General features: G+C 45.2%; 1 pseudogene across 1 annotated transcript; it reads left to right on the forward strand.

Moving 5' to 3' along the window:
- Positions 1–953: 953 nt before the first annotated feature.
- On the forward strand, positions 954–7161 carry LOC308654031 (disks large homolog 5-like; annotated as a pseudogene). The gene is made up of 3 exons: positions 954–2607; positions 2681–6399; positions 6907–7161. The product of its transcript is annotated as a disks large homolog 5-like (transcript).
- The last annotated feature ends 14983 nt before the right edge of the window (positions 7162–22144 follow it).

Genomic DNA, 22144 nt, shown 5'->3' on the forward strand with positions numbered 1-22144 from the left:
CAATCACAAAAATAGTTTTCAAGGTACAAAACTTAAGCAACCAGATGGAATAAGTGAGAACTCTAAGACAAGACAAGTCAATGCAAAGAATATGGGAAATTTTAGGCTTGTATAAAATAGGCAGGCTTAACAAGTTATAACAGAATAAATAAACAGGAATCAGAAAGAAATAGAATGAAGCTTACGATTTAATATTGTTATGTAAATATATATACTATACGGCAAGGGGTTGGAAAAGAAACAAACTTATAATGATTCAAAAATGATAGATTTAAAAAAAAAAAAAGAAAAGCCAAATGATGCAATAAAGTATGGTTTCTGAAGTAAGTAGATTAAAAACTTTGTAATATATCCAACTCTCAGGTAAATGTCTCAAAGTTAAAAGAGTGAAAATATTCATTGAATAACCATTTATGCTGTGTCTCACAAATATTATCATGTTAAATAATAAAGTCTCCATTTTCAAGATAAAAGAACTTATGCAGACAGGGTAAAAAGATGTTTAATGATAAGAAAGGATTTAATTTCACAGGATTGTTGTTGAAGTTGTCATTTTGTTTTCACCTCCAACCATACTTAATGCATGACCCTAATGCATCAAGAACACATTGTATCCACTGAGGTTAAAGATATTCTTTACTATATCAGCACAAAGTTTCACTGCATTCAACTTATTTATGTTTAGTTCTAAAGACAAATTTTAACTTTTGTCTGCTACTTTGCCATCTCCAATCAGAGAGACATAAAGAAGAAAATGAGATGGCTGCGCTCAGGAGCCCGGGAGGCGGTCGCTGCTGAGCCGCTCGCCGCCCCCGGCCCCAGCCGGCCAGGCACCGGCCCAAGGTCCCTGCCGCCTCACAGCTCCTGGCGCGCTAAGGCTGCGGCCCGGACGCTTGCCTGTCTTGGGGAGCCCAGGCGCTGTCCGGCGGGGCGGGGCGGCGCGGCCCGCCACCATGGAGCCCCAGCGACGGGTGCAGAGCCTGGCCCAGGCCATACCGAGGTGGAAGCCATGCTCCGACTGCTGGAGGCCGCAGGAGAGCTGAGCCCCGGCGAGCGGCGACAGCTGGACGAGGAGGCGGGAGGCACCAAGGCGGAGCTGCTGCTCAAGCTGCTCCTGGCCAAGGAGCGGGACCACTTCCAGGACCTGCAAGCGGTGCTGGAGAAGACGCAGCCTCACCTGCTGCCCATCCTCACCTGAACAGCAACGTTGGGCCGCCGCAGCCCGGCGAGGGCGCCAGCTCCACCTACAGTGTCCTGTCCATCATGCCCTCAGACTCAGAGAGCAGCAGCTCCCTCAGCAGTGTGGGCACCACTGGGAAGGTGCCGTCCCCGCCGCCCCTCCTCAACGACCAGCAGGCGAATGAGAAGGTGGAGAACCTGTCCATTCAACTGCAGCTGATGATCCGCGAGAGGAATGAGCTGCGCAAACGCCTGGCCTTTGCGACCCACCTGACGACCTTTGATAAGAGGCCCTACCACAGACTGAATCCTGACTACAAGAGGCTGAAGATCCAGTGTGTGCGGGCCATGTCGGACCTGCAGAGTCTCTAGAACCAGCACACCAATGCCTTGAAGAGGTGCGAGGAGGTGGCCAAGGAGACCGACTTCTACCACACACTCCACAGCCGGCTCCTGAGTGACCAGACTCAGCTGAAGGATGATGTGGACATGCTGAGGCGGGAGAACGGGCAGCTGCTGTGGGAGCGCAACCTACTGCAGCAGTCCTAGGAAGACATGAAGCGGTTCCATGAGGAGGACCAGATGGAGATCCGAGACCTCCAGCGCAGCAGCAGCAGGTGCTGAAGCACAACGGGTCATCAGAGATCCTCAACAAGCTGTATGACACTGCCATGGACAAGCTGGAGGGGGTTAAGAAGGACTACGACGCCCTGCAGAAGCGGTACGGGGAGAAGGTCGCCATCCACAACTCAGACCTGAGCCGCCTGGAGCAGCTGAGCGAGGAGAACCAGCGCCTACTGAAGCAGATGGAGATGCTGACCCAGCAGAGGGACACGGCCATCCAGCTGCAGCACCAGTGTGCCCTGTCCCTGAGGAGGTTCGAGGCCATTCACCATGAGCTGAACAAGGCCACAGCCCAGAACAAGGACCTGCAGTGGGAGATGGAGCTGCTCCAGTCAGAGCTGAGGGAGCTGAGGACCAGGAAGGTCAAAACCCCAAAGGAGTCTGAGAAGTACAAGGAGGAGCTGGCCGCGGTGCACAGCGAGTATAAGCTCATCATGAGCGAGCATGACCAGGTCACGTCTGAGCTGGATAAGCTGCAGACCGAAGTGGAGTTGGCCGAGTCCCAAGCTCAAGAGCAGCACATCTGAGAAGAAGGCGGCCAGCGAGAAGATGGAGGCGCTGCGGCAGATCAAAGACCCGGTGACAATGGATGCGGGAGAGCCAACAAGGAGGTGGAGATCCTTCTAAAGCAGTGCAAGGCTCTGTGCCAGGAGCTGAAGGAAGCCCTGCAGGAGGGACAGCGAGGGACCCTTCTTTGGCAGCAGGGCCAAGTGCCGCTGGGGCTGGGCCTTCCAGGAGCTGGACAAGAGTGTGGAGGAGCGCAACAGCATCCAGACACTGTGACAACCTGCAGCAGGAGCGCAAGTTAACCGCTTAAGGGTCAATGACTGGCTGCTGAGAATCAATGATGTGGACCTCATCTACAAGGACAAGTAAGTGAGCTGGCTGAGGCCCTGCACAGCCTGGATGACACTCGGAAACAGAAGAACGACGTCAGCCGGGAGCTTAAGGAGCTCAAGGAGCAGATGGAATCCCAGTTGGAGAAGGAGGCCTGGTTCCGGCAGCTGATGGCCCACACCTCCAACGACTCTGCCATGGATACAGATTCCATGGAGTGGGAAACAGAAGTCATCGAGTTTGAAAGGGAGACGGAGGATGTTGACTTGAAGGCACTTGGGTTTGACATGGCAGAAGGTGTGAATGAGCCTTGTTTCCCAGGGGACTCTGGCATATTTGTCACGAAAGTGGACAAAGGAAGCATTGCTGATGGCCGCTTAAGGGTCAACGACTAGCTGCTGAGAATCAACGATGTGGACTTCATCAACAAGGACAAGAAGCAGGCCATCAAGGCCCTCCTCAATGGAGAGGGGGCCATCAGCATGGTCCTGCGGTGGAAGAAGTCCCTGGGTGGAAAGGTGGTCACACCCCTGCACATAAACCTCAATGGACAGAAAGACAGCGGCATCAGTCTGGATAGTGGAGTGTATGCTGCTGCTGTGATACCTCGAAGCCCTGATGCCATTGGCAATCAATGGCATCGCACTGGACAACAAGTCCCTGAATGAATGTGACTCTCTGTTGCGCAGTTGCCAGGACTCCTTAACCCTCTCCCTCCTGAAGGTGTTCCCTCAGAGCTCCTCGTGGAGAGGCCAGAACATCTTTGAAAACATCAAGGACTCTGATAGGATGCTGAGTCTTTGGACCCATGGCCTGGAGGCCCAGGCTCATCACTAGCGGAACTCAATGCAGCACTACAGCTCCACGGAGACGGAGCTCTTCTGTGCTGGGCTGGAAGACAGGAAAGAGCGGGGCCCCCTGGAGGCAGCACCTCCTTTCTACACAAACTGTTCCCTGGGAGCTCCTTTCCTGTCTCCCCCCAGACCTGTCCCAGCACCTCGGAGCGCAGCCTGAGCTCCTTCCACTCCAATGCCTCTGGGGAGCGTGGCTACGGGCTGGTGGACATGCGGAGCAGGCGGCCCCTGATGCCCTTTGAGACCGAGGTGGGCCCCTGTGGGGTGGTGGAGGCCCCTCTAGACAAGGTGGATGCTGAGGGCTCCAACAGCGGTGGGACCTGGCCCAAGGCCGTGCTCGGCTCCACAGCAGGGCCGGAGAAGCTCTCCGTTTACAAGAAGCCAAAGCAAAGAAAGTCTATCTTTGACCCAAACACTTTTAAATGTCCCCAGACGCCCCCCAAAATAGACTATTTGCTCCCAGGCCCTGGGCCTATTCACTTCCCCCAGCCCTCCAAGAGGATGGGGCCTCTGACAACCCCAAAGCCCCACAGGAGAAGCGACTCCATCAAGTTCCAGCACAGACTGGAAACCAGTTCTGAGTCAAGAGGCCACACTGGTGGGCAGCTCTCCATCTACCAGCCCACCAGGTGCCTCGCCCCCGGACACTGACCTCGGAGAACCCATGCATGCATCACCCCCTCGCTAGGCCAGGGTCCGCATCGCCTCCAGCTACTACCCCGAAGGGGATGAGGACTCCTCCTACCTGCCAGCCAAGAAGTCCTGTGATGAGGACCTCACTTCCCAGAAGGCAGATGAGCTGGGGCAGAAGCGCCACCGGCCAAAGTCTGGGCCTAGTTTTCAGCCCGACCTTGCTCTGGTAGTGATTCCTGCTCAATTCCTGGAGGAGCAGAAGTGCATCCCAGCTAGTGGAGAACTCTCCCCCGAGGTGCAGGAGTGGTCCCCTGACTCACCAGGGCATTCCAGCCGGCATGGGAACCCCCCCATTCTACTCCAACAGACCATCTGTGGGAGCTGTTCCCCAGAGCATGACCCCCAGCACTGCTGTGAGCTCCATCCTGCAGAACCCCATCTTGGCCCCTGCAGCTCTCCACCTGTGCCCCAAGATGCTGGCCCCCAGGGCTTGCCTCCCAGTGTCCAGCACCAAGGCCGCCTGAGCCTGGACCTCAGCCACAGGGCCAGCAGTGACTATGCTGAGTTGAGAGCCTCCCATGGGTCCTACTCGCTGCCTTCCAGAGCCAGCCTGGGGTCTTCCAGTAACTTGCAGTTCAAGGCAGAATGCATTAAGATCCCATTAACGCCGAGGTACCCTCAGTCTGTCATGGGCTCTGACAGAGGTTCGTTGTCACATTCCGAATGCAGCACCCCTCTGCAATTGCCCCTCAACATTGACACCCTGTCCACTTGTAGCCAGTCCCAGACCTCTGCCTCTACGTTGCCCAGGATTGCTGTCAACCCTGCATCCCTCGGGGAGCGAAGGAAGGACAGGCCTTACATGGAGGAACCACGCCATGTGAAGGTACAGAAGAGCTCAGAGCCTTTGGGCATCTTCATTGTGAGTGGAGAGAAGGGAAGCATCTACATCTCCAAAGTGACCACGGGCAGCATTGCCCACCAGGCTGGCCTTGAGTATGGGGACCAGTTACTTGAGTTCAATGGCATTAACCTGCGGAGTGCCACAGAGCAGGAGGCCCGGCTCATCATAGGGCAGCAGTGTGACACCATCACCATCCTGGCCCAGTACAACCCACATATGCACCAGCTTGGCAGCCACTCCCACTCCAGCTCCCTCCTGGACCCTGCCGGTAACCACGTCACTCTCCAGGGCAGTGGTAGCACCACCCCAGAGCACCCCTCTGTCATTGATCCGCTCATGGAGCAGGATGAAGTTTCTGGCACACCCCCAGCCAAGCAGAGCACCCCCGCCCCAGGATCATGGGAGATGCCAACAAGAAGACCCCAGAACCACGCATTGTCTTCATCAAGAAGTCCCAACTGGACCTTGGGGTGCATTTGTGTGGTGGGAACCTGCACGGGATGTTTGTGGCCGAAGTAGAGGATGACAGTCCTGCCAGGAGTCCTGATGGCCTGGTGCCAGGGGACCTGATCCTTGAGTATGGCAACCTGGATGTGCGCAATAAGACGGTGAGGAAGTCTACATGGAGATGCTGAAGCCTGAAGGTGCAGTACCGCCCAGAGGAGTTCACCAGGATCAAGGGCCTGCCTGGTGACAGCTTCTACATCAGGGCCCTATATGACCAGCTGGCCGAGGTGAAGCATGAGCTGAGCTTTATGAAGGACAACATTCTCTATGTGGAAGGCACCTTGCCCCAGGGCAGGTTCGGGTCCTGGATGGCGTGGCAGCTGGATGAGAACGCCCAGAAGATCCAGCGTGGGCAGATTCCCAGCAAATATGTGATGGACCAAGAATTCTCCAGGAGGCTCAGCATGTCTGAGGTCAAAGATGACATTAGCGTCGCCAAGATGCTGTCAGCAGCCGCTCACCAGTCCTTCTTTCAAAGGAAGCACAAGCACAAACGCAGTGGGTCCAAAGACGGGAAAGACCTCCTGGCCTTGGACACCTTCTCCAACGACTCCCTCCCACTCTGAAGATTCAGTGAGTCTGCCCTATCAGCGGGTCCAGAAGGTGGACTGCACCTCTCTGAGTCCTGTCCTGATTCTGGGGCCTCTGTTGGATGTGGTGAAGGAAATGCTGATAAACGAGGCTCCTGGCAAGTTCTGCAGATGCCCGCTGGAGGTGATGAAGGCCTACAAGCGGAGGAGAGGCCATTTTGATGTGACCACGGTGGCTTCAATAAAGGAGATCACAGAAAAGAATCGACACTGCCTCTTGGATGTCGCCCCCCACGCCATCGAGCGCCTACACCACATGCACATCTACCCTGTGAACGTCTAGAGCGTTCGGGTCCCTGGGTAAGGGTCGCGAAATAACCAGGACACAGGGGATGCAGAGCAAAGGCAACAGTTGCGACTGCATGCTGAGATTTATTTGCAAGTTCCTTTTATATTCTTCTTCTAACAAAGCAAGCAATTCTTCAATAACACTTTACCCACATTGCCCAAATATCATGCCTCAGCGGGTACACAGAGCTAAATTCAGATCGTTCCTGTTTATTTGATAAGTACCCTCCCAAAGTTCTTTGTAGACATTATCTAATCCTCTGAGGATTCATTTGTTTCTTTAGAATGTACTGTTCCCAGGAAAAGTATGCAGGAAGCTTCTTCCTCCTAGCCAAACCATGCAGAACTTGTGACTTGAGATAAGGGGAAGAGAACTTTTTCTCCTCCTAACTGAGGTCTGCCTCAGCTGACCTAAATCACAACCACAGCTCTTACAAAATGTCAGTCCTGAGGGAGCTAAACTCTGCACACTCAAACCCCAACATACCCCATTGTCATCTTCATCCACTACAAGAGGGCCAAGCACATCAAGGAGCAGAGAGACCCCATCCACCTGAGGGACAAGGTGACACAGAGGCATTCCAAAGAGCAGTTTGAGACAGCTCAGAAGACTGAACAGGAATTCAGCAGGTACTTCATAGGGGTGGTCCAGGGAGGAGCCCTGTGGAGCATTTGCACTCAGATCTTGGCAACTGCCAATCAAGAACAAAATAAAGTCCTGTGGATCCCCGCTTGCCCACTCTAGGGGAAGTGGGCACCAGGAGGCGACTGGACCACCCACTGGTGTGGAGACCAGCTTGCTCTTCTCCAGCAACTGAAAACAGAGATGGGCCTGTTTATGGACATGCAGGGGAAGGATCCAGACCAGGACTCCAGAAGCCCCTCCTTTGTAGACAGAGGGGGTTGGCGGTTCTGATCTGGGCCCAGGCCAGCAGACCGCTCCTCTCACATGAGCTTTAAGACAAAACAAAGCAGAAAACGCAAAAGACTTGATAGTGGGGTACAACACCCACCTTCCTATAGCCAGCCAATCAGTGATGCTGCACAGAGAGACTTTCAGATCACACGTTTACAAGCCTTTTCTAAGTATCTGGTGGTTATGTTTAGGTGGTCGCCCCATGCTGCTGGTGCCCACCCCACCCTCTTTCCCCCCGCCCCCGTTGCTTTAGTTGGGGGGTGGGGCAGGCTGTCCCGCCTCAGGAGGTTCTTGTCAGTGGGACCAGATCTTCGGTAGACGTCCTGCTCCTCAGAGGCGGTACCTCTCCTCGAAGGACATCATCACTTCAGGTGCTCAGACTGCTGGAGATGGCAGAACCAGTGCCTGGGTGGGGTCAACTCACCAGCACTGCGTTTTCCTCCCACACCCGGGAGGGCAGCTTGGGCATCCACACAAACTCACCTCTTGGCCTTTCCCTCCTGTTCCTCCACTCCCCAAGCGCTCATCGGTCTCCTGACTCTTCTCCAGCTGTATTTGTTATTTAAACATTCTGTCTGGTCCATCATGTCCCCGTCGGGTCTCAGCCACAGAGCTGGGTCCTGGGCAGGGTGTCAAGCAAGGGTGGACGCCTGCCATGGCTCCCCTCAAGGTTCTGAGAGTCCCAACAGCCTTTTTCAGCTTCGCAGAGCAGGGCAGGTGCATCCGTTCTTTTAGAAGTGAAAACATTCACGTTTCAGATGTTTGAATGAGAGCTTGTAGGGGGAGTTTAATGGTTAGCGTAGCCACTATTGAATATCTAAAAAGAAAACCTGCGACCTTGTTCATCTTGGTCCCAGGGCTCACAGCATGGGCCTGACTTTGGCATTTGTCAGGTTACTTTGGGCTCATTGGGCTTCTCTCGATTTCTTTCCTTTGCACTTCCGATGTCGGGTGAGTCTGGCTGAAGATTTGATGTGGTTCCTCCTTAAATGGTGTGTCCTGTACCAGGTACTGTACCAGGCTCTGTACCAGACTCTGTAAGTGTCGTTGGAGTAGGACCTATATTTTAATACTGTTCCTAACATTTCATTTTAATAGCAAGGTGTCTTTGATTTGATTTGATTCTTTGTGATTCTAGAAACTAGATTGTAGTTTAGTCATTACTGACATTTTTTTAAAAAAAGGATATATTTTCTTGCACAGCTGTTCAAGAGAAACAAGTCTCAGTCCTCAGTGCTGTCCTTTGTTTTCCAGGTACAAGTTTTCTAGCTCAGACAAATGAGAAAAAGTGTAGACCATTCTCGAGGCATTGCTTGCATGCTCTTTTACTACGATGCAGGCAGATCAGGCTGTGATGGGCAGTGAGCAGGCGGGTACGGATTTGACAGCCTGGGATGTTCTGTACTAAAATGTTACTTTGTATCAAAAAGTTTTAGTACAACAAAATAAAGGTTAATTTCAGTAATAAAAAAAGAAGAAGAAAATGAAAATTTAAGAGCCATTATTACTGACAATTCAGTTTTATACTCATACAGGGGAAAGTCATAAAATGAAGTTATTCATACCAAATTAAGCATGTGACCCTGTGAATTAAATTATCATGTTATTTTTGTTTCTCTGATTGCAGACAGCAAGGTAGCAAACAAGAATTGAAAATTATCCTTGGAAGTGCACAGAATTAAATAGATTGAATGAAGTGAAGGCAATCTGGCCTGAAGGATAACAGAAGAGCCAGGTGTTCACACCCATAGTAGATGACATATGGAGACTTGAGCAGTGAGATACCAAAGTGCCATGTCCCTCTAAATCCTCGTCATCAGCACGCTGTTCGTCTAACCTCCTGCCAAGATGTCATCAATCTTCTATTTCGTTCACAGCTCTAGGCATGAAAAGCATGTTTCCCAGGGTTCTGAGGTCTCTCTACCTACATGGCTCACTGCTCCACAAGCCTTTCCTCATCTCCAGCTCTTTTTACTAATTGAATCCGGAGATCATTTCCTCCATTTTCCTCTGTTTCCTCCTGTCGTTCTTGTTCTTCCTCCTCCTTTGGCTTCTCTATTTGGCAAAGGTGAGATGGAAAGCCTGGCAGCTAAAGCCCTCTCTGACCCCATGCTGCACATGATCCAGATGGGTATCTAAGCTGGGAAGACCCAGCAGCAACCATACACCTGTAGCCACTCTGCTGACCCAACAGCCAGCCACAGAGGGGATGTGGCTCTGGACTCTCCTCCAGAGGAGGCAGCTCTGCTGGTCTGTCCACTCCCTTCCTCCCCTCTTGTGCTACACCATCCAAGCTGACATCACTGCCCATTAGTGCTCTTTTGTGGACACATGGGACAAGTTCACCTCTGAAAAAAGGCAATGGTTTGAATTCTTGCCTTCCCTTGGAGGGCTTCTCTGGTCTCTTACAGGACAGACATGCCCCTCTTCATTTGGACATGCATATAGTAAACCTTCATAACTCTTTCCTTTTTCACTTGTCCTGAGGATGGAAAAGGCTTACTGGCCAAGGCTGTTGCAAATTGAATATGTGGAAAAGGGAAGAAAACTCAGATTCTGCCAAATTCTGTATTCTATAGAGTCATTTCAGAGGGACCAGGTCATGGAACACTTTAATGTAATTAATTGATTTCTAGGAAAGAAATTTTCAAATGTAAGGAGACAGAATGGCCATGAGAATGTTCCTGTGTAAGAGCTTGTGGAATGTGGGTAAATGTATCTGTGAAGTATGAGAATTGTCTGTGTGGCATGTCTTATCTGAGATGTCATCCTGGCATAAATGTGGAGAGGGCTGGGGATGTGGCTCAAGCGGTAGCGTGCTCGTCTGGCATGCGTGCGGCCCGGGTTCGATCCTCAGCACCACATACAAACAACGATGTTGTGTCTGCCGAGAACTAAAAAAAAAATAAATATAAATGTGGAGAATATGAAGCTGTGGTATGTCTTCCCAAATTTTATGCATGTTCTATGTGTGGTGCTGTTTAAAGGGAGTCATGATGAGCATGTATCACTATGTGTGTTTTGTGTATCTGTATGAGTGTCTGCATCTCTGTGTGATGACAGTACTTAGTACTCAGTTGTGACACCTTTCCCATATCACAAAATATCCTCTGCCCACAGTGTTCTCAGCTTCTCATCTCTACTCATTATACTCAGAAGCTACCTTGGAAGATTCCCAATGGAAGAGCACTTTGAGTAGCTGGGTGTTTTTTCTTCCATGTTTTCTATCTTTTTGAATAAATTTTACTGCATCTAAGATTTAAAATACAGCATAAAAATCTCTAGCTTTTAATATTTTGGTGCATCTATATTTCCAATGGGAAGGGCCATTTTCTTTGAATTCATAAACTTTATTAGAGTCAAAAGAATGTTTTCATCTCTTTACTTCACATTTGGGCCCAGAAACCAACCATAGAGGAGTATAGGATGTTTTCATTCATTCACAAGATAAAATAAGTTTTCTAGAATGTTACTATTTTTAAAATCCTTTCATGATAGTATTTTGATTGTATTTTTATAGCCTCAGTAGATTTAAACATACTTATGTACCATCCCCCCAAAATTGCTGGTTAATATGTCTTTCTACAACTTAAAATATGTTGTTTGTTGTGTTGGAAGAATTGACATTATGGTTGCATGTTTTGTAGTTTTAGGTTGTTAACTCCTTTTTCTCAAGGCATTGTCTTTAGAACCATCTTAAGGATGATTGACTGACTATTCATAGTTCCACATTCTGACATGCCAGATGTTACTGGGCTTCTACTTGGCAGAGGTTAATTTTATGTTTACTCTTTGCTTTTAAGTCTGACTGAAAATACAAGTTGAAGTATCATTTCTCATGAATTCATCTCTTCTCCTCTCACATTTGACATTTTCTCCAAAAAAAAAAATGTAGCCATAGAGTTCCTCTTCTTCCTCCCAAAATGCAAAGTTATTGATGAGATCCTGTTGATGGGACAGAAACAGAGACCATAACAAAAGACAGAGGAATGGAAGATTAGGATTGGGTTCAGACTACGCCTTTATTTCAGGGACTGAGCAGAGATGCTGAGCTGGATTTCTTCAGGTGTTCCTGTTCTCAGATCCCTATTCTACTGATCTAGAGTTTGCTGTTCTGCCTGGCCCCCTGCCAGCATGAGTGTGTGTGTAGAGAGGAGTCTCAGGAGAAGATATCCAAATCAGAGAATAAAATAATATCATGGACCAGGACACTGTCTCCCATAGTTCATGTGTAAGTTTAAAGCTCCTAAAGATGAGAACAAAGATTGTGGAGCTATAGTAGAAATTTAGTGCACTCATTTATTCAAATAAAAAAATTTTGAATATCATGTGCTGAGTTCTAAGACCCGTGACATTATTTTTAAAAAATTGCATCTCCTGCCACACAGCAAAGCTATATGAGCACTATATTCTCATGCGTGTTGGGGTTTGCATTAAACTTCCTTCATTTGGATAGGACGCTGTGCCATCCACTAAAGCTCTATTACTTATGATGTTTATGAAGTACAACTGTTGACTTCCATTATTTTGCCAAATTTTGCTTTGAAAATTCTGCTGACTGAATGAACTAAAATACCCTGATGAACTAAAATACCCGAGCAAACTCTAGAGAATCATCAGGGATAAGATCTTACAGCTAAAACAGCTGCTCAGCTCCTAGCATTCACCTCCCCATTCTCCTTCTCTGACACTGCCCATAGATACTTATTTTGTTCTGTACAATCACCTCTGGATTGAACAGGGAACCGGTATGTTTCAATACTCTGTGCTTCCACCATGACCCTACCCTCTAGACTCCACATGCCCACAAACCTTGGTGAAAATCATGGGAACTGCTTGCTTTTTTCTGAATTTCCATACATTCATTTTCTCCATTTCATATCCTAGAGAATCACAGACTCAACTCAAATAGTTGGTAAAATCTGATTCTTGAAAATACTAAATATTTATAATCTTTTGTCACTCTCCCTGTTTACTAAGCATTCCGGCCAATATTTAATTGTCCGAGATGATCACGGTCTCTCATTAATGCTTCTGCACATATGCTAGGCACACACTGCAGCCAAATGGTGTGTGGGGAATGAGTGAGCTTGGCATGGCACACACTGCAGCCAAATGGTGTGTGGGGAATGAGTGAGCTTGGCATGAGTGAGTTCATAGCACGTTGGTTAAAATTGGATCCTGGTTTAATGTGAACTAGGTGTTTAGATGGGAACATGGAGAAAGTATAGTTTGGGCAAGAATGAATGTAGTTTGTGTCTCTTTGTTAGTTTGACACATATCTATGTGCATGGATTTCTTGACCTGTGGTGAAGGACTTGAGTGTTTCTGTGTGTGTAGTTGGTGTGTTTGTGCCTGTGTGCACTGTTCATTTTAATAGGTTTTATCTGTTCAATGTAATTAATGAAATATTCTCAGAGACTAGAGCAATTAATGTATTTGTGACATCTTAGGAGAAAAAAATCCAAGAATATGAAGATGTGAAACTAGATGTTTATAAGTAAAAAATGGGGTTTGAAAACAAGTTTATGTGTAATTAATGTGTTGTTTTATATTTGTGTAGCATAGGATGTAATGAGAATGAACAAACTAGGGTCACATGCAGCATCACTGAATTTTTCAGGTATAACAATGAGTGAAAGGTACCATCACATAAGGAACTAAACAGACACTTCACAAAAGAAGCAATAAAATCATCAACAAATGAATCAAAAAATGTTCCACATCTCTAGCAATTAGAGAAATGCAAATTAAAACTACATTGAAATTCCATCTCACTGCAGTCTGAATGGCAATTATCAAGAATACAAATAACAATAAATGTTGACAAGGATGTGGGGACAAAGTGCACTCATACATTGCTGGTGGGTCTGCAAACTGGTGCAAACACTCTGGAAAGCAATAGAATTTCGTCATGAGCAGAAGATAAGAGAGAGAAACAAGAGAAATACACTAACAAAAATAATACAAAATCAAACCAAGAACTACAATCCAAAAAAATTTCTTAACCCTCAAAAGACAAGGCAAAGAAAAAAAAAACCCTACATTTTAAAAATGCTAAAAACTAGAGAAAAACAAACAAGTTAGTGTATGTGTATATGTCTGAGCCAATCAGTACAGAAGAATCTCCACACACAGACAGATACACACACACACACACACACACACACACACACACACAGGAAAAGAAAAAAAATCTAAAGAATAAAGGAACCGTCTCCACTGAGATGGTCAAAAGAGTTGACAAGATTGGGTTGTCACTGTCCATGTCCAATAATCTTCATTTCCAGTTAACTTGAGTTATGCACTGATAGAGCAAGGAGTGTTTGTGCTGCTCTCTGAGCTGCCAGTTGGAGCAGCCTAATACTGAAGCTGTTTGATGTAAGACTCGGCTTCCCTTCTCACCAGTATGAGGCGGGGTGAGTTGGGATGGGCTGTCAGTTGGCATTCTGTCCATTCAGACCAGTTGGAGCATTCTCAAGGTACTGCTTCTGCGGGATCTGTGAGGGGAGTTCCAGCAGGTGGGGCTGAGGGCCAATCAGGCCTCAGGTGTAATCAGGCTTTGTTGGGTGGTGTCTGCTTTGGAGACATTAGATCCACCTGCCTCTAGGGAGGGACAGTAGCTGATCTCTGATAGGGGTCCTGGTTCTCAGGAAGCCTCAGAAGAACTCCAAATCATGGAGAATGGGGGCCAGTCCTCTACTCACTGCTGCCCATGAGCATGGCCTTCCCAGGCTTAGTCCCTGAGTGAATTTGCTCCCATTGCTCGGAATCCCATCCCACTTCAGTTGGTCATGGAAACCACCAGACTCAAAGGTGAAGTGAGTTGGGCTCTCCTTCCCCCTTTTGAATTGAATCCTCCTAGGTATATGCCTATTTCACTCATGTTCTTCCAGTCACCCCCTGGGCCACCAGGTTGTCACCTGCTGGAATACTGTGACACACTTTGCTCCAATCTCCTATTTATTGGGACACTGTTCTAGCAAGATTGCCCCAAGATGGTGCCTGCCCTAGCTCCTCCCAGCCAGTTGAGATTACAACATGCTTTTCAAGCAGCAGTGTATAGTGCGCCTCTCTCTCAGCCATGTTTAGGCAACTGTTTTGATCTCAAGTTTTTCCATACCCATTCTGAGTTCTCCCTCCCTCTATGATGAATCCTGGGCCACTATTGCTGCTTTTGATGGTTGATGTGGCAGCTGGGTTGGCTCTTATGTATTCTTTTTTCTTTGCTTGATTCACCTTTCTTTCTTTCTTTTTTTTTTTTTTTTTTTTGTATCTGGGGTAGAACTCAATGGCACGTAACCACTAAGTATCATCGCCAGCCCTTTTTTAAAATTTTATTTTTGAGACAGGATCTCACTGGTTGCTTACAGCCTCACTAATCTGCTGAGGCTGTCTTTGAACCTGCCACACACCTGCCTCTGCCTTCTGAGCTGCTGGCATTACAGAAGTACACCAACATACCCAGCTATTGTACCCAAATTTCTGATTCCCTGAACCACTTTGAGAATCCAATATTGAATTTTAGTAAAATCCCTCTTTCACCCTCCTCGCTCAGAAGCAGTCCACATGCTGCTTTTGTCCAATAACACTGAGGGACGTGGACGGCACTGTCCTCTACCTTGCCATCTGCCCTCTCTGTAGCTGAATTCCTGTGAGGACCTACTGCCGGTTGCTCACTCTGGAGTGTGGAGATACATTGATCAGATCTGGTCAACTGTGAGCTCCCCAAAAATGTGGGCTCCCCTGCAGTGCCCAGCAGGGCTTTCTGTTCACAATTTGATTTTATAAATCTGGTCTGCTTCAAGGACCACTGTTCCAGACACATTTTTCTCCTTTTCTTTCCAAGTGTTGTTAAGGGTGCACTTTTCTGCTCCCTCTTTCTCTTGTCTCAGTGCACTTCCCCACCCTGGTCTGGATTTGGGGTGGCGAAACTCTGCCCTTACTTTTTAACTCTGGTAACCAATCTTCAAGTCTCTCTAGGTCCAGACTTGTACTGTTAGGTCTTAGTACATTTATTTTGTCACACAGCTCTCAGATCTATTGCTTCTTCGTGTCATCTTTCCATGTTGTGAGGACATCAGGAATTGCTGTGTAGCTCCTTTCTGCCAACTTCCAAGTCTCCACATATGATTTTTTTTATTTATTTATTTATTTATTTATTTTTTTTATTGTTGGTTGTTCAAAATATTACATAGTTCTTGACATATCATATTTCACATTTTGATTCAAGTGGGTTATGAACTCCCATTTTTACTCCGTATACAGATTGCTGTATCACATCAGTTACACTTCCATTGATTTACATATTGCCATTCTGGTGTCTGTTGTATTCTGCTGCCTTTCCTATCCTCTACTATCCCCCTCCCCTCCCCTCCCCTCCCCTCTTCTCTCTCTACCCCCTCTACTGTAATTCATTTCTCCCCCTTGTATTATTTTTCCCTTTCCCCTCACTTCCTCTTGTATGTAATTTTGTATAACCATGAGGGTCTCCTTCCATTTCCATGCAATTTCCCTTCCCTCTCACTTTCCCTCCCACCTCTTATCCCTGTTTGATGTTAATCTTCTTCTCATGCTCTTCGTCCCTACTCTGTTCTTAGTTTCTCTCCTTATATCAAAGAAGACATTTGGCATTTGTTTTTTAGGGATTGGCTGGCTTCACTTAGCATAATCTGCTCTAATGCCATCCATTTCCCTCCAAATTCTATGATTTTGTCATTTTTTTAATGCAGAGTAATACTCCATTGTGTATAGATGCCACATTTTTTTATCCATTCATCTATTGAAGGGCATCTAGGTTGGTTCCACAGTCTTGCTATTGTGAATTGTGCTGCTATGAACATCAATGTAGCAGTGTGCCTGTAGCATGCTCTTTTTAGGTCTTTAGGGAATAGACCCAGAAGGGGAATAGCTGAGTCAAATGGTGGTTCCATTCCCAGCTTTCCAAGAAATCTCCATACTGCTTTCCAAATTGGCTGCACCAATTTGCAGTCCCACCAACAATGAGCAAGTGTACCCTTTTCCCCACATCCTCGCCAGCACTTGTTGTTGTTTGACTTCCTAATGGCTGCCAATCTTACTGGAGTGAGATGGTATCTTAGGGTGGTTTTGATTTGCATTTCTCTGACTGCTAGCGATGCTGAGCATTTTTTCATATGCTTGTTGATTGATAGTATGTCCTCCTCTGAGAATTGTCTGTTCATGTCCTTGGCCCATCTGTTGATCGGGTTATTTGTTATCTTATTGTCTAATTTTTTGAGTTCTTTATATACTCTGGATATTAGGGCTCTATCTGAAGTGTGAGGAGTAAAGATTTGTTCCCAGGACGTAGGCTCCCTATTTACCTCTCTTATTTTTTCTTTTGCTGAGAAAAAAACTTTTTAGTTTTAGTAAGTCCCATTTGTTGATTCTAGTTATTAACTCTTGTGCTATGGTTGTCCTATTGAGGAATTTGGGGCCCGACTCCACAGTATGTAGATCGTAGTCAACTTTTTCTTCTATCAGAGGCTGTGTCTCTGATTTGATATCAAGCTCCTTGATCCATTTTGAGTTAACTTTTGTGCATGGGGAGAGAAAGGGATTCAGTTTCATTTTGATGTATATGGATTTCCAGTTTTCCCAGCACCATTTGTTGAAGATGCTATCCTTCTTCCATTGCATGCTTTTAGCCCCTTTATCAAATATAAGATAGTTGTAGTTTTGTGGATTGGTTTCTGTGTCCTCTATTCTGTACCATTGGTCCACCCGCCTGTTTTGGTACCAGTACCATGCTGTTTTTGTTACTATTGCTCTGTAGTATAGTTTGAAGTCTGATTCACACTTCCTGCTTAGCATTGTTTTTGCTATTCTGGGTCTTTTGTTTTTCCATATGAATTTCATGATTGCTTTATCTATTTCTACAAGAAATGCCGTTGGGATTTTGATTGGCATTGCATTAAACCTATAGAGAACTTTTGGTAATATCGCCATTTTGATGATGTTAGTTCTGCCTATCCATGAACAGGGTATATTTTTCCATCTTCAAAGATCTTCTTCTATTTCTCTCTTTATTTTTCTGTAGTTTTCATTGTGTAAGTCTTTCACCTCTTTTGTTTTGTTGATTCCCAAGTATTTTATTTTTTTTGAGGATGTTGTGAATGGAATGTTTTTTCCTCATTTCCATTTCAGAGGATTTGTCGCTGATATACAGGAATGCCTTTGATTTATGCGTGTTGATTTTATATCCTGCCACTTTGCTAAATTCATTTATTAGCTCTTATAGTTTCTTTGTAGACCCTTTTGGGTCTGCTAGGTATAGAATTATGTCATCTGCAAATAGTGATAATTTAAGTTCTTCTTTTCCAATTTTATGCCTTTAATTTCTTTCATCTGTCTAATTGCTCTGGCCAGTGTTTCGAGAACTATGTTGAACAGAATCCACATATGATTTTAAAAGGCAAATAATCTGCCTGATATACTGTACATGTTCAGTTATCTTAGATGTAAATAAATGTCATCCCCTAACTATTTATATGTTTGATGTGTGTGTTTGTGTGTTTGTGTGTGTGTGTGTGTGTGTGTGTGTGTGGATATGAATAGGTGTATGTGTTGGGCATGTCGAGCTTATACTCAGTAACATCTTGAATACATATTGATTTTACTGAAGATGAATGAAGACAACTTCTCTCTCCATTTTTCTGTATAAGGGACCATCAGAACACACAAGACACAAACATTTTTGGAAATATTGGATTAGCTTCAGAAACATGACCAACAATTTAAAAGGGTAAAGGGTGGCATCAACCTTTCCCACAACCACCATTGAACACTGGTGATTTTTGCCAGAGATTTGTTTACTCTTAATCTTCATGTTGATCACAGCTGTGTCTTTTCCCATAAAGAGCCAAAACTAATCTCCTCAACTTAGCCATCATGGTTCAATAGTGTTTTGTGTTTTTTTTTTTGTGTGTGTGTGTGTGTGTGTTCTTATAGTCTTTCCATTTCACACAAGAGCCATAATTTGCATCTTCATAGTCTTAAACAGAACAATTACTTTCCACTCCTGAGCATATACATTCTATATGTCTTTATCTTCATCTTTGCACAACCACTTTTTAAGGGTTTAAACGTTTCTCAATGTTTCCCTCATTTTTATGAGACACACTTTCATCTTCCTTAGCAGAAAATAGTACTGTAAGAAAATTCACAACATTTATTTACCCATTTCCTTTAGGAAGAAGTCAATGAAAGTTTTTCTAGACCAGTCACTATGCCTGTGACAGACACAGAGTACTTGGTGTATGTGGCCTGGAGACAAAGTCACAAAGTCAAGACCTGACTCATTTGAATCTTCTCTTCACTCTCAGACAACCTGGTTCCTCAGGAAGACCTCAGGAACCCTGTAGGCAAACATTTCTTTGTTCCTTCTTCTTTCATTTCTCTTGACCTTTCTCCCTCTCTCCTCACATCATCCATCACAAATTAGAAATGTTCTCTTCTTTTTTAGAAGGCAGTTCCTGGATATTTCATGACAGGAGAATTTTCTACATAAACCCCTTGAATTCTTTGATGGCTGGATGATGAAGGTGTTTTCTAGATGTTTCCCATGGTACAACTCTTTGTAGGCTTACTCAGACCAGGTAACTTTCTCTCTGAAGTTCAAGTCTCCAAGAGTTAGTTGATGAGGGCTAAGAATGAAATCTGCACCTTCAAAAACATGAAATAACATGAGGAGAGGCTGTTTGCCAAATCTCTGACTTGAGCAGTGCTCCGCACAACATCAGGATTGTTATGAGACCAGCTACTGTTAAGACCTCAGCAGTGTATTATGACCTATTTGATGACATCACACACTCCAGTGTCCCAAGCAGTATTCACAGTACTAGAAAATTGCTAAAGCCCATCACCCAAGAAGACACCATGTATACAATGAATATTCTATCATTAACTTATACTTTTAAACCTTACATTTATAATCAAATATAGAAAGAGGCAATGTGGATTAAATAAAGGAAATTCTTGAATGTGGTAAAGGTTACCTCATACTAAATCATACTCAATGGTAAGGATATGGCAGTATCATAGAGGGTCAGTCTCAGAACCATGCTGTTTCATAGAAAAAAAATAAAGGTTTTATAGCTTTAGTACTGCTTTCAGTATATAGAGACCTAGGTGAGAGGCCTATTAGAATGTAAGTGTGGGATTGAGAACATCTCACCAATTCAGCTCCCTCCTAGCAGTTATTGAATTTCCCTGCTCCTGGCAACAGTCTCCTATATCCTCACAGCTAGACTCATCTCCTCTCCCACTCTTCCTCATCACTTCCACATTGGCAGCAAGATGAAAACCTTGTACTTCACCACACCTGGCCTTTCTCAGGAATTCTGTCTTTGTCAAGCTCTTGGACTCTGTCCCAGGGCTGAAACTGTCTTTTGGAAACATGTAGGTCCTGTACAATTTTCAGCTCTGAAGCAGATTATTTTACTTTCCACCCAGTGTAGAATGCACCTCATCTTTCAGTGTAGATAGGTATTTACCCTCAGTCTTAGTTATCACCCTGTCTCCTGCATTTTCCTTTCCCTATAGGCCTGTCCCTCTGGATGCTCTTATTTATCTTGGGCACTGAATAATGGGCACATTTACCAACAAAATTTTAGTTTAGTAAGTTATTTAAAAATATAAAAGTGAAAAAAAATCCACTGTCTTTCATGTGTCAAATTGGTAGCATTTAGAGGATCAAATTATACCAAATGAGTATCTATATATAAGGGAGTGAAGAATGTTCACAAACTAAAATGAAGTATTGAGGAGTTAAAGGATATAATACTTCTGCTTCTTACTTAGACTTCTACTTCCATCTCTTCAAGTCTTATATCTTATTTCTTATGCACTTGAACATCAGACTCATCATCCTAACCCTCCAGACCACACACTGTACTTCACTTTATTCACATTATTTAATTGTGTGCAATTCCAAAGGCAAATCTTAACTCTTATCCATCACTTTGTTATCCTGTATCAGAGGGACAAAAGAGAGAAAAGGAAAAATTATAAAGTACTATTATTGATGATTCACAAAATTATATAATTATACAGGGGAAGTCATACAGGGAAAAGTGATAAAATATATATATATAATTGTATATATACATATATACGTATATATGAATTGTCACTTCTTCATCTTTCATGATTATTGTTTTGTTTCTCTGCGTGAAGATAGCCAATTAATAAACAAAAATTAAAATTCATCTTTGGAGGTGCACATAATAAAACAGGTTGAAAGAAGTGATGGTCATCTGGACTGGAGGATAACACGAAGCTCCAGGTAGTCAAGCCCTCAAAAAATGAAATGTGAAGACATGGGAAGTGAGAAGCCAAACTACAATATCCCCCTAATCCTCTGTCATTAGAACTCTCTTCCCAGAAAGCAGGTGGTCATCAGTCTTCAACTCTGCAGCTTATGGCTCTAGGCATGAAAAGTGTAACTCCCCCAGGTCTCACCTCTCCCCACCTGTACTGGCTATTTACACACAAGGCTGTTATCTCCTACAACAGTTTTAATAATTGCTTCCAGAGGTCATTGCCTCCATTTCCTCCTACTTCCTCCTCTCCTTTCTCCACTTCTTTTTGTTCTCAGGATGGCAAAGGCAAGATGGAAACCTTGTGAGCTAAAGCCCTCCCTGACCCCATGCTGCACGTGATCTTGAGAACCTCCAATCTGGGGAAACCTGTGGCCCCTCTCCAGGCCCAACAGTCACTCAGGGGTTCTTGGTATTCCCTCCGGAGGAGGCTTTCCTGCTGGCCTGGCAGCCCCTTTCCTTTTCTCTTGTGCTACACTTTCCAAGCTGATATCACTGTCTATTTTGAGGTCTTTTGTGCCTTCTTAGAAACTCAGTGGTTTGAACTCTTGACTTCTTTTTGGAGAGCTTCCCTTTCCCTTCTTCTGTAACTCCTAAGACAGCCACACCCCTCTTCATTCTGACACGCATGTAGTGAACCTTCATGACTCTTTCCTTTTTCTTTTATTTATTTATTTTTTATTGATTTTTTAAAAAAATACATGACAGTGGAATGCATTACAATTCTTATTACACATACACAGCACAATTTTTCATATCTCTGGTTGTATATAAAGTATGTTGACACTAATTCATGTCTTCATACATGTACTCTGGATAATGATGTCCATCACATTGCACCAGCCTTGCTAATCCCATGCCCCCTCCCTTCCCCTCCCACCCCTCTGCCCTATCTAGAATTCATCTGTTTCTCCCATGCTCCCCCCCACCCCACTATGAGTCAGCCTCCTTATATCAGAGAAAACATTCAGCATTTGTTTTTTGGGGGATTGGTTAACTTCACTTAGCATTATCTTCTCCAACGCCATGCATTTACCTGCAAATGCCATAATTTTATTCTCTTATGTTGCTGAGTAATATTCCATTGTGTATATATGCCACATTTTTTAATCCATTCATCCACCGAAGGGCATCTAGTCTGGCTCCACAGTTTAGCTATTGTGAATTGTGCTGCTATAAACATTGATATGGCTGTGTTCCTGTAGTATGTTGTTTTTAAGTCCTTTGGATATAGTCTGAGGAGAGGGATAACTGGGTCAAATGATGGTTCCATTTCCAGTTTTCCAAGGAATCTCCATACTGCTTTCCATATTGGCTGCACCATTTTGCAGTCCCACCAGCAATGTATGAGTGTACCTTTTTCTACAAATCCTCACCAACACTTATTGTTGTTGGGAATATAAAGAAATTATCAGCCAACTGAGGTGGAAATTGAACATGTGGAAAGGAGGATAAAGGCTCCAATCTCTCCT

The sequence above is a fragment of the Spermophilus citellus genome (genome assembly GCF_964194105.1).
Source record: "Spermophilus citellus genome assembly, chromosome: 1".
NCBI classification, from domain to species: Eukaryota; Metazoa; Chordata; class Mammalia; order Rodentia; family Sciuridae; genus Spermophilus; species Spermophilus citellus.